General features: G+C 41.5%; 1 protein-coding gene across 5 annotated transcripts in view; it reads right to left on the bottom strand.

The window, feature by feature from the left end:
* The window catches only part of RAP1A (RAP1A, member of RAS oncogene family), a 77,264-nt gene extending 65,934 nt beyond the window's left edge, over positions 1-11,330 (bottom strand). Inside the window, exons 1-2 of one of the 5 annotated variants that reach the window (XM_068540488.1) lie at positions 11,219-11,322; positions 3,332-3,425 (exon numbers count right to left, since the gene is read on the bottom strand). The gene's annotated coding sequence lies outside the window, so the exon portion shown is untranslated. Of the gene's footprint in view, positions 1-1,144; positions 1,165-3,331; positions 3,426-11,128; positions 11,148-11,218 lie in introns of those variants that run through there. The other 4 variants (XM_068540491.1, XM_068540487.1, XM_068540492.1 and 1 more) reach the window with 4 other exon arrangements.
* Positions 11,331-13,932: the final 2,602 nt, after the last annotated feature.

Genomic DNA, 13,932 nt, shown 5'->3' with positions numbered 1-13,932 from the left:
AAAATTGTGAATTTTCTTATAATAGTATACCATGAGCTGCTAGCCACTCAATCTAATAACTTATTTTTCCTGCCAAGAAGCAAGTAGGCTTCGAAGAATGTAAGAAGTACAGACTGGGAAGGCTATAGCTGACATCATAGTGACAGTGCCAGCATGGCCCAAATCAGGGAAGATTCTGTTCTCAGCTATGCTTGGGGAGAAGGAGGGAAGGGTAAGAGTGATCAGTCCTAGGGAATGAACTGTAGTTCTGATTTCTGTTGATAAACAGGAATATCTTCAAATCAATTCAAATAGACTCAACTGGAATCTCATAGTTTGAGACATTAAATCCCTGTTTTGAATATCTGAGGTCTCTAGTAAATGAAATAACACTCAGTTGACCAGATCTGGGCTTTTGCAGTTTCACATTAAAAAAACAGTGTTTGTTAAAAAATAACACATATACAATCCTCAATACTATGTGCTACATTTGCTTATTAATTTAAAAATATTTTCAAGGATACTTTTAAAGGGGAGAGATGTGAATAAAAATAATAATAAAGACTTTATTTCTGAGTTTAGAAAATATTTGAAAACTAAAAGAAACATTAAGAAAGGTATAAAACTCAATGGTTTAAAAAATGCAAACACCTTGAACGTATCACAAACCTGTATTTACTTTTTAAAAATTGGGGGTTGCTTCTTTTTTCAACTGGTAACATAAAAGGAAGACAGATAATTCACAGCTCATGTGAGTTTACTTATCAGTCAAAAAGAAATATTAATATAAATCTTTAGGCTAACTTGCTTACATATTATTCAGCCAAGTGGAAAGTACAATTAGCGTGGAGCTAGAACCAGGTACCAGAATGACTAAGAATGGCATTTGCTAACTCATTTTTTTTTTTTTTTACTTAAGAAATTAAGAGAGAAGTACTGAAAGTGATATTTTTTCTAAAGAGCACATCCTCAGTTTCCTATTTTTTATTGCTCCATATTTCACTGCCTTCAACATTCTAAGCTGCTTAACAAGAAGTCTATACTTCACTTTTCATCACTTCTGCTCACAAAACTGATGTTTTTAAAGTCCAGTTGCATTCACGAAAGCTGGAAAAACCACACAGAGAAGAATTTCACCTTACAGTGAAGTATTTTAAGATAATACCTTCAGAAATACAATGTCTAAAAGTGAGATTCCCGGGCTTCCCTGGTGGCGCAGTGGTTGAGACTCTGCCTGCCAATGCAGGGGACACGGGTTCGAGCCCTGGTCTGGGAAGATCCCACATGCCGCGGAGCAACTGGGCCCGTGAGCCACAATTACTGACCCTGCGCGTCTGGAGCCTGTGCTCTGCAACGAGAGAGGCCGCGATAGTGAGAGGCCCGCGCACAGCGATGAAGAGTGGCCCCCGCTTGCCGCAACTAGAGAAAGCCCTCGCACAGAAACGAAGACCCAACACAGCCAAAAATAAATAAATAAATAAATAAATAAATAAATTTAAAAGTGAGATTCCCTGTTAGCTAAGAACTCAAAATGTTAGATAAGTAAATTTCTACAGGAGACTATACATTTGTCAAAGAAATAGCATAAACATGATTTTTATTGATGAAAAACAGGAATCTTTTACCCTTCAATTTTAAAAAAGGTAGCAACAACCGAAGTGTACACACTGAGTCTTATCTTCTCTCAGAGGTTACCTAATTCCATGTAATCTATTCAATAGACTCAGACTCTTTCTTTTGAACTTCATCTCGAAACTGGGTATACTTGAAGATCCAGAGATCTTCACAACAGTGACTCCTAGCAACTCCCCCCAAAACCTTCCCTCTTGTTTTCCGTTAAACCCTCAGATCTTGCCTTACCTATGTGTTTAAACCAGTCTCCCTGTCTTCAGTCTCTTTCTTCCTCAATTCATTCTGTACTCTGTAGCTAGATTCATCTTCCAAAAGATGAATGCTCTGATCGGATCATTTTCCTCATATCAAAACTTCTTGTGCTCCCACATAAAGCCTATACTTCTCAACCTAGCATTCAATGACTTCCAAAGTCTAGTCCCAATCAATCTCTATGCCCTTATTGCCATTATTTTCTAATTATACAAGCCTAGGCTTCTGTCAAATCAATCTCCTGTCCTCCAACTTGTCTTGAACTTTCTATCTTGGCTCATGCCATTCCTACCACAAAGAATGTCTACCACTCCCTTCCAGCTGCCACTGCTCAAGGCCCCTTTGCATCTCTGCATTTATTTATGTAAATAAGGACACATGAAAGATATGTCCTGCCCCACCTTACAAAACTGGCCCAAAACTTCCAAACCCAACAACTGCCAGCTTTTATTAAACGCCTACTATGTGCTCAGCAGTCTTAAACAATATTTCTAATCCTCTCAACAATCCTATAAAGTAGGTATTACTATTTATTCTCCTTTTAAAGATGAGAAACCCGGGCTTCCCTGGTGGCGCAGTGGTTGAGAGTCCGCCTGCCAATGCAGGGGGCACGGGTTCGAGCCCTGGTCTGGGAAGATCCCACATGCCGCGGAGCGGCTGGGCCCGTGAGCCACAATTGCTGAGCCTGCGCGTCTGGAGCCTGTGCTCCGCAGCAAGAGAGGCCGCGATGGCGAGAGGCCCGCGCACCGCGATGAAGAGTGGCCCCCGCTTGCCACAACTGGAGAAAGCCCTCGCACAGAAACGAAGACCCAACACAGCCATAAATAAAATAAATTAAAAAAAAAAAAAAAAGATGGCTAGCAGGACATCAGAGCCGTTTAAAAAAAAAAAAAAAAAAAGATGAGAAACCCAAAGCTCAGAAACATCAAATTATATATTTAGTAGGTTACCTTAAATTGTATACTCAATAAGTTGCTTCAAATGATATACTTAGTAAGTGGCAAAGCAAGGATTTGAACACAGGGTGCTTAACTCTACAGCCATTGCTCTAAACACTAAGTTGCATGGTTTTTTTTTTTTTTAAAGTCTGAACCATGTGACTATCCCTCTCATCTATCTGAAATAATTTAGTTTTACATTATAGTTCTACTTACTACATACTATAAAATAAGCTTTCTCATGTTTGTTATTTTAGTAAAGGGAGAAGATTAAAATGCTATTTCTTTCCAATATAAGAACAATACTCAAATTGCAACGTCAAGGAATATCTTTTTTGTTACAAAGATTACTTTTACCTAAAATATTTTCAAAGAAAATCATTCCAACCAACTTTTTCAAAGACGACTGCAAATTAATAATCATACACTCTGATGGTTTTACAGATTATTAATAATATGAGGATTTTGTGATTACCACCCAAGAATTGTAACAGATATCTATCAAATTGGCAAAGATTGTAAAAACTGACCTACTCAATGCCATTGAAGGTGCAGTGAGACACACACTCTTATACACAGGGTAACCACCCTCTGATCCAGTTATCCCACTTCTGGGAATCTACCCTAAAGGAAGAAAAAAAAAACAGAGATGCAATCAAAGATAAATGTACAAAAATGTTTGCCCCAGTGTTATTTAAAATAGTAGTATTATAAAGATCAACCTAAGAGTCCCACACTAGGAGAACAATACCCTGTTCAGAGAAAAAAGTAGGAGCGAAACTGTATGTATAGAAATATAATTCCAATTTTTTTAAAAATTAAAAGAATCTGTACACGTGAGGAAAGAACTAGAAAAATGTACATTAAAATGTTAGTAGAAATTATCTCTGGGTGATAGGTTTATGGGTAATCTTCAATTTCTTCTTTACATTTATGGTCTTTTCAAAATTTGCCACAATGGAACATGAATTAGTTTAAACAAGAAAAAAATGTTTAAGCAGTTATAACCCCTGAAAATGGTCCTGAACCTAACAAGGGCATATTTCTTGTACTAGAAACTACACTTCCTACTGCAAAGAAAACATCAAATTTGTTTTGTTTCCAGCTTCTATTAGGCTCAGGGGTACTTTCAGATTGTGTAAAGAATGTCATCCAAAACTCAGTAGTACTCATGAAACTGCACAAGGCTCACTATCTAAAAGTCAGCCAATGCTCCAACAGAAAGCACCACAGTTAAACGGACTGTTTTACCGTATGCCTGTTGAGAATAATAAATGTCCAATTAATCCTAACTCAAAACATGCAAAATGGAAAAACCAGAAAAACTATTCTCGTTTTGCAAATTAACTAAATATACTGTTGTTGCCTTATAAGCACATCACAGGTCTGGGAGGAACTTGCAAATGAAGCTGGCAAGCTACCAACAACATTACTAAAAACGCACACAAATGCATTTTCTCTATATGCATGTTTCTGTTCTATTGGATAGTTAACTTTAGTGGCACAGGTTGATTTTAATCAGTGTAGAAAAAATATTAAGCTGTTCTTCAAAAGAAAAAAAATCCAAAACTTCTCACATTAAACATAGAATTAAAACTGTTAGCTGAACCAGGAAAAAACTTCCCTACAATGTGGCATATATGCAGAAAAGCAATTTGGAAGAAAAAAAAAGGAAAGAAAAGACCTTTGACGGAAGTAAAATAGGCAGTTGAGCAAGCAATTCTTATTTTACTACACTTTAACCAATGGGAAACTGGTTTGCTCTAATACTAAAAAGCTGTTAGAAAATAAGATCACAGAAATAGTTGTTCAGCAACTAAGAGAGAATTAAAATATCACATAGATTTTACTTAGAAAATGAGTATCATTCTATTTTTACTCAACCATGAAAATACAACATTTATTTAAAAGACATATGTCAGGTTCTGGGAAACAAAATAAATTACTAGACTATATATTACTTAGAGTAGAAACTACAGACTCACATCTCAGTTTCTGTCAAACTGCCAAATACTGGGTCACCCAAACTTCTGTTCAATGACTGAATCTGAAATCTAATAATCAAGTTATGCAATATTTTCACAGCTAGAATTTAAAAGGTAGTTCAGGGGGCTTCCCTGGTGGCACAGTGGTTAAGAATCCGCCTGCCAATGCAGGGGACACGGGTTCAAGCCCTGGTCCGGGAAGATCCCACATGCCACGGAGCAACTAAACCCATGCGCCACAACTACTGAGCCTGCGCTCTAGAGGCCGCGAGCCACAACTACTGAGCCCGCATGCCACAACTACTGAAGACCGGGCGCCTAGAGTCCGTGCTCTGCAACAAGAGAAGCCACCACAATGAGAAGCCCGCGCATCGCAACGAAGAGTAGCCCCCGCTCGCCGCAACTAGAAAAATCTCTCCCACAGCAACGAAGACCTGACGCAGCCAAAAATAAATAAATAAATAAATGTATTAAAAATAAATAAATAAATAAAAGGTAGTTCAGGGACTTCCCTGGTGGCTCAGTGGTTAAGAATCCGCTTGCCAATGGAGGGGACACAGGTTCGAGCCCTGGTCCGGGAAGATCCCACATGCCACGGAGCAACTAAGCCCGTGCGCCACAACTACTGAGCCTGCGTTCTAGAGCCCACGAGCCACAACTACTGACCCCGCGTGCCACAGCTACTGAAGCCCCCGTGCCTAGAGCCTGTGATCTGCAACAAGAGAAGCCATCGCAATGAGAAGCCCGCGCACGGCAACGAAGAGCAGCCCCCACTCGCCACAACTAGAGAAAGCCTGCACACAGCAACAAAGACCCAATGCAGCCAAAAATAAATAAATTTAAAAAATAAATTTAAAGAAAGGTAGTGCAGGGACTTCCCTGGTGGTCCAGTAGTTAAGACTGTGAGCACCCAATGCAGGGGGTCCGGGTTCAATCCCTGGTCAGGGAACTAGATCCCGCATGACGCAACTAAGAGCTGGCATGCTGCAACTAAAAGAGCCCGCATGCCGCAACTAAGACCCGGTTCAGCCAAATAAATAAATAAATAAGGTAGTTCAAAAGACATCAGTGATTTGGAATAGATACTGTAAACTACATAAAACCCAAAGATTAGCGTTACATGTCAGCTGCTGAAATAATTATGTTATGGTTGCTTGCTTAATGTCCTATAAAACAGCCAACTTGTCTAGAACAGAATGATCCTATTTATAAATGAATTTAAAAATATCACTGAAAACAGAGTGAATGAATTTACTCTCCGGATCACACATCTGACAGATCTGAAATGTTCAGGCTGCAATAACAGAGAATTCCTACTACTACTAACTTAGAATCTTACAAGCAGCATTTGGGCTTTGTCCAAAGAAACAGTTGTACCCCGTTCTTTGTGTCTCTCCAACTTTACACTTTTGTCATTGATAACTAAGCCACAGTTCTAGCCTAAGCAAAGTTATTTTTTACAATCAAAATGAGTGAGTACAACACAGCATTGCAAACAACCATGCGTGTTATAGGTATACATGTATACTTGTGAATTTAAAGTAAATCAACTCAAGTTTTAATTAATCCAACAGTGTCTTTTATCAGTTATGTGTTTAGTACATTCTTATCCTCATGAGATATAGCCTAATTTAAATATATTCTGAAACCAAACACAGAATTACATATTTAATTCCAAATTTGGTTAGTTTTACCATTCCACACTTTGAACCACTCTCTATCAATGTGAACTAAATAAATACGCTGAAGATAGGAAACTTATCTCTATCTCTGGGAAAACTGGATATGCAAAGAAATCTTTTCCAGATTTATCTAACCTAAATTTATATAGCCTAAGTAAGTCATCAGAACTTAAAAAAAAAAGCCATTAGTCTAATGATTGAAATTAATTTCATAGAACATATTTAATCCTGATATATTCCACTTATAAAAGTATACGATTTATTTCAACTCCACCTTAATCATCATACACAATTTCCTTTTTTTATTGGTGCATGCCTGTACCTTCTACCTCTAAAAGGCCTATTTTCAAGCAAAAATGACAGAATGGCATAGTCCTCTGTTGAACTGTTTAACTGATCAGAACATCATGGTAAGTTTATAGATTCAAATTTCACACACAGAAAAAAGGGGAAAAAATGGATGTTTCATCTGTCTCAGTAACATAAGAAAGCTTAAATATCTTTATTTTTAACATTAATCATTTCCATAAGATATGAATTTGGCATTAAGTCATGCAGCAGTATATGACATCAGAACGAGGAGAAAATACTTGGCAATATGCCATAACTCTTTTTAAAACTGATGAGTTCAATTTGAAAGGAACATTAGGAGGAAGTAAGTTTATGTTCACAATTTTAAACTCACCACAACATTAAGATATAAATGCTTTATACAAGATATTTTTATTGAGCTTCTAAAATAAGAGAATTTTAGAACTGGGAGCTTAGAGGTTATCCGAGGTTCAATGAACATTTGCTGAGTCCTTAGCATGTGTCAGACACAGTGCTAGGTGCTTGCAGGTAACTCTATTAGTTCAACCCACTCACTTCATAGATATTGGAGTTTCCGCTCATGCCAAATCAAGCCATGTAGATGCCCAGTCGTATGATTCTATCAAAACAGACTGGTATCATCCTCCTTTATAATCTAAATAAAATTTCAAAGATGCAGTGCTGACCTTATTTAACAGAAACAACAGTCTCTGTGTTTTGAATAACTTATAAAGAATTACAACAATTTAAAAATCCAACTGTGAAAGTCCTCAACTAAGTACTAGCTGCGTAATTTACTGCAAAGAACAAAACATGGGGCTATCAGAGATGTAAGATTCTAAAGACATATAAAACAGAAATTAAACAAATTGCAGATGCCATTTAAAAATCCCTTTGCAAAAAAAAAAAGAATTATCAATATGAAAAATTAGGTGCTTGATTGGAATGTCCATTCTATATAAAAGATCATCAACCATATACTAACAAAGTTCTTGAGTAACAGTAAACACTGGCAAGATCTGAAGTTATTTAACTATCAGATTACAAATTACGACAGAATGTAAAACTCCCTGAGGGCAGAGATCCTTTCTAATTCAACTATGTATCCCCAACAGTTAGCACACTGCTGTTGAATGTTAAAGAGAGAGGTGAGCTAACTAATGAACTCACGTGAGCTACTGGAAAATTCAACCTAACAATCTAAAAGGTCTCTTTTTTATAACTCAAATTATTTTTTAAGTATTAAATAATAATATTCAATGCAAGTGACACTGCATGAAACTTAAGATCAACAACTGTCACTTTTAACTAGTACAATCTACTCTCTGAAGGAATTAATAGACACACCAAGAAGACAAGTATATTTATATACTTTGATTCAGCAGTACTTCTGGAAATCAATTCCAAGGAAATATTCGAAAAGAAAGAAAATGTTGCATACACAAAAGTGTTCATTTCATTGTTATTTTCAATAGGGGGAAAAGGAAACTACCTATACGCCCAAGAGCAGGTAGATGGACTATTTTGCAACCACGGAAAAAGTTTTAAAATGAAGATTAACCTCCTAAGGTCTTCCTGCTTCCACTCCCAGCCCCCTCTCCAAGTTGATTTCCACACAGCAGCCAGAACATTTCCCACAAACATTAAGTCAGAACAGGTCTCTCTTCTACTCGAAACCCTCCAGTGGTTTCCCATCTCATTCAAAGTAAAATCCAAAGTTCTGACCATTGCCTAAAAGGCTTTAAAGTGGCCTCGGCTACTTCTCTAACCTCAGGCTCTCTCACTTTCCCTCTTGCTTACTGGCCTTCTCCAAAAGGCCAAGGCAAAGACTGAGCAATCTCTGCACTTAACAGTCCTCTCTGCCTGTAACCTTCTTCCCCAAGAGAGCATATATCCCTCACTCATGTCTTCCCTGACTGCCCTTCTTTGCTACTGTTTCTCTTTATCCTCTTACCCTACTTTACTCTTCTGCATACCTCTTATCATCTGACTTATTCTATATTTATCTGGTTATGGCCCATCTCTCCTGATTAGTATATAAGCTCTATGACAACAAGCACTTTGTTTTATTCACATAATAGGCATTTAAAAAGCACTTGTTAGATTAATACTGAATGTTGATAATTGTTGTACAATAATTATTAACTACGTGAAAAACCATGCATATAAACAAGCTTGGAAGAGAACAGGAAAAATGATCTATGAACATTTTCAAGTGCTGATCATATTGCTAAGGAGTTTGCACAATAAAAATCATAAGTCAGTCGTGATTATGATTTTAAGCTGTCAAAAGTGACTATAACAATCTTATTTCCTTCAAAGCTGTTTGTTTAAAATTACTAGTTTAAAATTACTGGTAAAAGTTATTAATGAGAACTTTTCCACATAAAATTGTAATAACAATCACTCTTAAATCTTGTTCCCAAAGACCCAAAGTTTAGTCTGTAAGGGCAGACACTGTCATTCCTGAGGTCACACAGAAGGTGAACAAAGGCTCTTGAACAGTTTTAATATGGAACTGAATAATATTCAGGATTCCAGTTTACATTTAAGACAAGCACCCATGGTTGGTTTCAGAGGGTCCCTGAAACTGAATGTGAAATTTTGTGCATAAATGTCTATTACTTCTTTCCTGAGGAGAGAGTCTATACGTATATTTCACTATATTCTCAAAGGTGTCAGTGGCCCAGAAAAGGTTAATAATTACTATTTTGTATATTGGAAGTGAAATGCAATCTTCTAATTTGAGCTACCTCTCAAAAAGATAGATGATATGTAAAACCTAGACACATCTTTGTAATCAAACAATTCATTCAAGAAATACCAAGTGCCTACCATGTGCCAGTGGGCATGGTGTGATCCTCAGTACCTTACACCTAAGTATATTTTGTAGTACATAATTCAAAATGCGGAGTAAACAAGATTCATTGAAACACCAGACTAAAAAGAATTTCAACCAACACAAATATAATTTCAAACAGAAAGTGTTATAGGAAATCATAATAAAGACAGACAGAGGCTCAGGGCCTGATTTAGTGCTTATTATGGCAAAATATCACAGATATCAGTTACATCAAAAGAAAAGAAAAACTACACACACATGTGCCCACCCCCACACACTCTGACAGGAAACCAAAATAAAGTTTCCAAATCCTGTTTCCAGCAGCATCCCTCTGAGACTGCCCTTTCAGCATGCTTTTGAAGGTAGGGGCCCCACGTTAAAACTAAGAGCTGATCCTTCACTTTTACTGTGATAAAAACAGAAAAAATCATCATCTCGCACCCAGGAAGCAAAAAACTGTGGCCACCTGTACGACTGTGACCCAATAACCTCCTGCCCTGTTATTCCCTTCCTTCTTATAGCCACCTCCCTTCAAAGCAGTGACAAAACGATCTTCCCTCCCAAAACGGAATACATTAACTCCTCAACGCTAGTTCTTTTTCCAAGAGGCCAAAAGGTCCCCTATACTGGTTCTTAGCCCTGTGAGTTGATGTCTTCCTCTCATCTTTCCCCCATAGCAGTAAATTACACAATTTATCCGAAGACACTGTCCTTAACTTCCTGAACGAGGGGGCAAAAGACACTCCTACCGTCCCAGTTTGAAGGAAGACAAGAAGAATCACACGGTGACCTCTTCCCTAACAAAATTCAGGGAAGCAGCAGAGACCCAAGAAAGGCAACGCTGAAAAGGCGAACACATGGCATGCTACGGAAGACGTGGGGGAGAGAGGGCGGGAAAGGAGCTGAGAGGTGGAGTGGGGTGTAGAGATGTCAGCCCTGTGCACTGGGGGAATGAAGGAAGGAACGGGCGACCCCGAACCCTAACAAGTGAACACAGAAAGGACACCCCTCCCGTCTACCCGCATCTCTCCAAGCAGCCGAGGGAGAACAGAAAATTCACCCAACCCTGCAACCCCCTCTACGCGTGCCCCCCAAAGGGTGAGCTGGGTTTGAAAGAAGATCTGACCCTAGTCTGGGGACAAGCAAGAAGAAGAAAAATGCAGCGATGTCTCATCTTCTACCTCTCTCAGGCAGCGAGGGGCGAGGGCACTGTGTCCGGGGAGATGGCGAGGGAAATGGGCTTGTGCCATCACACCTCGGGGAGTTGGAGGGTGGGGGACACAATGTCCTCTTTCTCTCCCACACCCGGCCCGGGCCCCTCCCGTCCCTCTCCCGCAGGCCCAACCACAGTCGACCGGCTCGGTCCGCGGGCGTGGTTGGCTCTGGCCCCGGGCGGCAGCGGCCGGGCCTCCCCGAGCCCTGGCCCCTCCCGCCGGCCAGGCCCCCGGGCCGCCGCCCCGGACACCGAGGGAACGCGGAGAAGGAAGGGGGAGCCAGGGGACTAACCGGCGACAGGAGCCGCCTCAGCCCGGGCTCGGCCGACCCGCGCCCCCTGCTCCCTCTGGGGCCGGCTCCGGCTCCCCGCCCCTTACTCACCCCCACGGTCCGGCGCCTCCTCCACCTCCTCCTCCTCCTCCTCCCTCCTCTCGGCCGTGGCTCCTGCTCCGGCTCTGCGCGGCGACGGCGGCGGCGGCGGCCTCGAGAGCGGCGGCGGCGGCGGCGCCTCCAGAACGCGCACGCACGCAGCACGCAGGCCCCGCCCCCTAGTTCCGCCCCGCCCCTCCGAGTCAGTGTCGGCGAGGTTTCGGCCCCGCCTTCCCCGCGGCTTTCCGGAGCCCGCTTAAAGGGGCCGCGCTGGAAGGCGGTGGAAGAGCTAAGAACGCAGAGAAAGGAGCGCGGAGTTGCGGCTTTGCCTTGCGCTGGGTGGTGGTGTGGGAGGCTGGAAAGGAAATGAGGAAGGGTCCGAAGATTCAGCAGAATAGAATTTTGGAGGGAGTGCAACCATTTGACAAGTACTAATTGAGCATCTAGTAGGTGCTAGGCACTGTCCTAGGTGCAGGGAATAATGCCGTTGGCAAGCAAAGGCCCCGTGGAGCTTGCATTCTAGTGGGAGAGAGGAGATACAACAAACAAGTAAACAAAAATTTCGGGAAGTGATGTGGTGTGAAGAAATATAAAGCCAGGAATGGGGTGACTTTATAGATGGCCAGGTATTGCCCCTCAGAGGAGACCTTTGAGGACATACATGTATGATGTGAAGGGATGAGCCTAGCAAATACCTCGGGAGGGGAGGGGTAGGGGGGTCTTTCCAAGCTGAAAGAACATCGGCCATAAACTCAGAAGTGGGAATAGCCTGGCATGTTGCAGGACCAACAAAAGGCCAGTATGCCTGAGTGTAGTCAGTTAGTCAGAGAGCAGTAGTAGTTAGGCTGAGAGAGGTGGGGAAGAAGTCAGATACTATGGAGCCTTATGGGCTGTTAATAAGAGCAAGAGAAAGCCATGGGAGGGTGAGCAGAGGAATGACCGCATCTGATTCACATTTGAAAAAGTTACTTCTGCTAATGTGTGTAAAATACACAACAGGGAAGCACAGATGTCCTCAGGGAGACCAGTAAGGAAGCTGATTATGGTAGCTTGGACTAGGATGGCAGCAGAGAAAGGGTGAGAAGGGATGTATCGGGATGTATTCAGATACATTTAGATTTGGAATGGATTTGGCAGAGAGTGTGTGAAGGAACAAAAAATCATGAATGATTCTTAGGTTCAGGGCATAAAGGATAGGTTAATGGTGATACTATTTAATGAGATGGGGAAGATTTAAAGAGGAAAAAATCTGAGGTGGGGGAAATCAGGAATTCTGTTTTGCACATGTTACATAAGGTGCTTTTTCTACATGCCAGTGGAGATGTAAAACAGTTGGATGGATATATGAGTCTGAAGATATGAATTTGGGAGTCATCGGCACATAGATGCTTTTTAAAGCCTTAGGTCTACGTAAAATCACTTAGGAGGGAGAGTAGCTAGAGGAGAGGAGGAAGATGAACTTCAACCTTTGGAAATTCTATAGAAGAGGAGAAGGAGCTACCAGGTAGGAGGAACACCAGGAGAGGGTGGAGTGTTGGAAGATAAGAGAATTGTTTCAGGAAGGTGGGAGTGATCAGTCTTATCAAATACTGTTGAAATAAGTAAGATGAGGACTGAGAGTTTGAACACTGCATTTGACCCGATGAAGGTTGCTGATGTCCTTGATGAAAGCAGTTTCAACGGAGTCATTGGGCAGAAAGTCTGATTAGGGTGTGTGAACAAGAGATGGGAGGTGAGGAAGAGAAAGTGTTTATAGCAAGTCTAAACAGCTCTTGAGGAGCTTTGCTGTAAAGAACGAGGGAGAGGGCTTCCCGGGTGGCGCAGTGGTTGAGAATCTGCCTGCCAATGCAGGGGACACGGGTTCGAGCCCTGGTCTGGGAAGATCCCACATGCCACGGAGCGACTAGGCCTGTGAGCCACAATTGCTGAGCCTGCGCGTCTGGAGCCTGTGCTCCGCAACAAGAGAGGCCGCGATAGTGAGAGGCCCGGGCACCACGATGAAGAGTGGCCCCCACTTGCCACAACTAGAGAAAGCCCTCGCACAGATACGAAGACCCAACACAGCCATATTTAAATAAATAAACTTAAAAAAAAAAATTCTAAAAAAAAAGAACGAGGGAGAGAGAGGAGTACTTGGGATTAAGGGAAGGTATTTTAAAGATGGGGGATGTTTCCTTATGTTGGTATGCTGGAATGATCCTTTGGAGAGATAAAGGTGATGACGCAGAAGATAAGAGGAGACAGCTGGAGAAAGCTTGTCCTCCAGTAGGTGAGAAACAATGAGACCTAGCGTAGAAGTGGAGGAGTTGGCCTTGGTTAGGAGCAAGGACAGTATGTTCACACACTCTTTTTGGAGAGAAGGCAAAGTCCGTGGGTGCAAATGCAGGTAGGTCAGGTAGTACATTTGGTGGCCTGTTCAGGCCAGTGACGTGCAGGAGGCAGGTGGGAGCTGAAATCCAGCCCCTATTCTGCCAACCAAGTTTGAGGCCAAATCAACCTGGAGGAAGGGGCGCCTTTTCTAATTGCTCCAACTGCAGAGGTGGTACCTTTTAACAAATCCTCCACATCACGCACACTCACACGCGCGTGCATGCACACACACACACAGTCTGTGTGCACCTTTTCCCAGTTTGCACCGAATATTCTTTGTTGTGCGGTTGCCTCAGTGGGTTTGATGAGGTAGATTAGGGCTGTGAGCTTTCTTTTATTCTAAGCAATAGAAAGCT

This window comes from Eschrichtius robustus, chromosome 3 (assembly GCF_028021215.1).
Source record: "Eschrichtius robustus isolate mEscRob2 chromosome 3, mEscRob2.pri, whole genome shotgun sequence".
Lineage (NCBI taxonomy): Eukaryota > Metazoa > Chordata > Mammalia > Artiodactyla > Eschrichtiidae > Eschrichtius > Eschrichtius robustus.
Note: the sequence above shows the minus strand (reverse complement) of the source record. Positions and strands in the feature narration are given on the sequence as shown.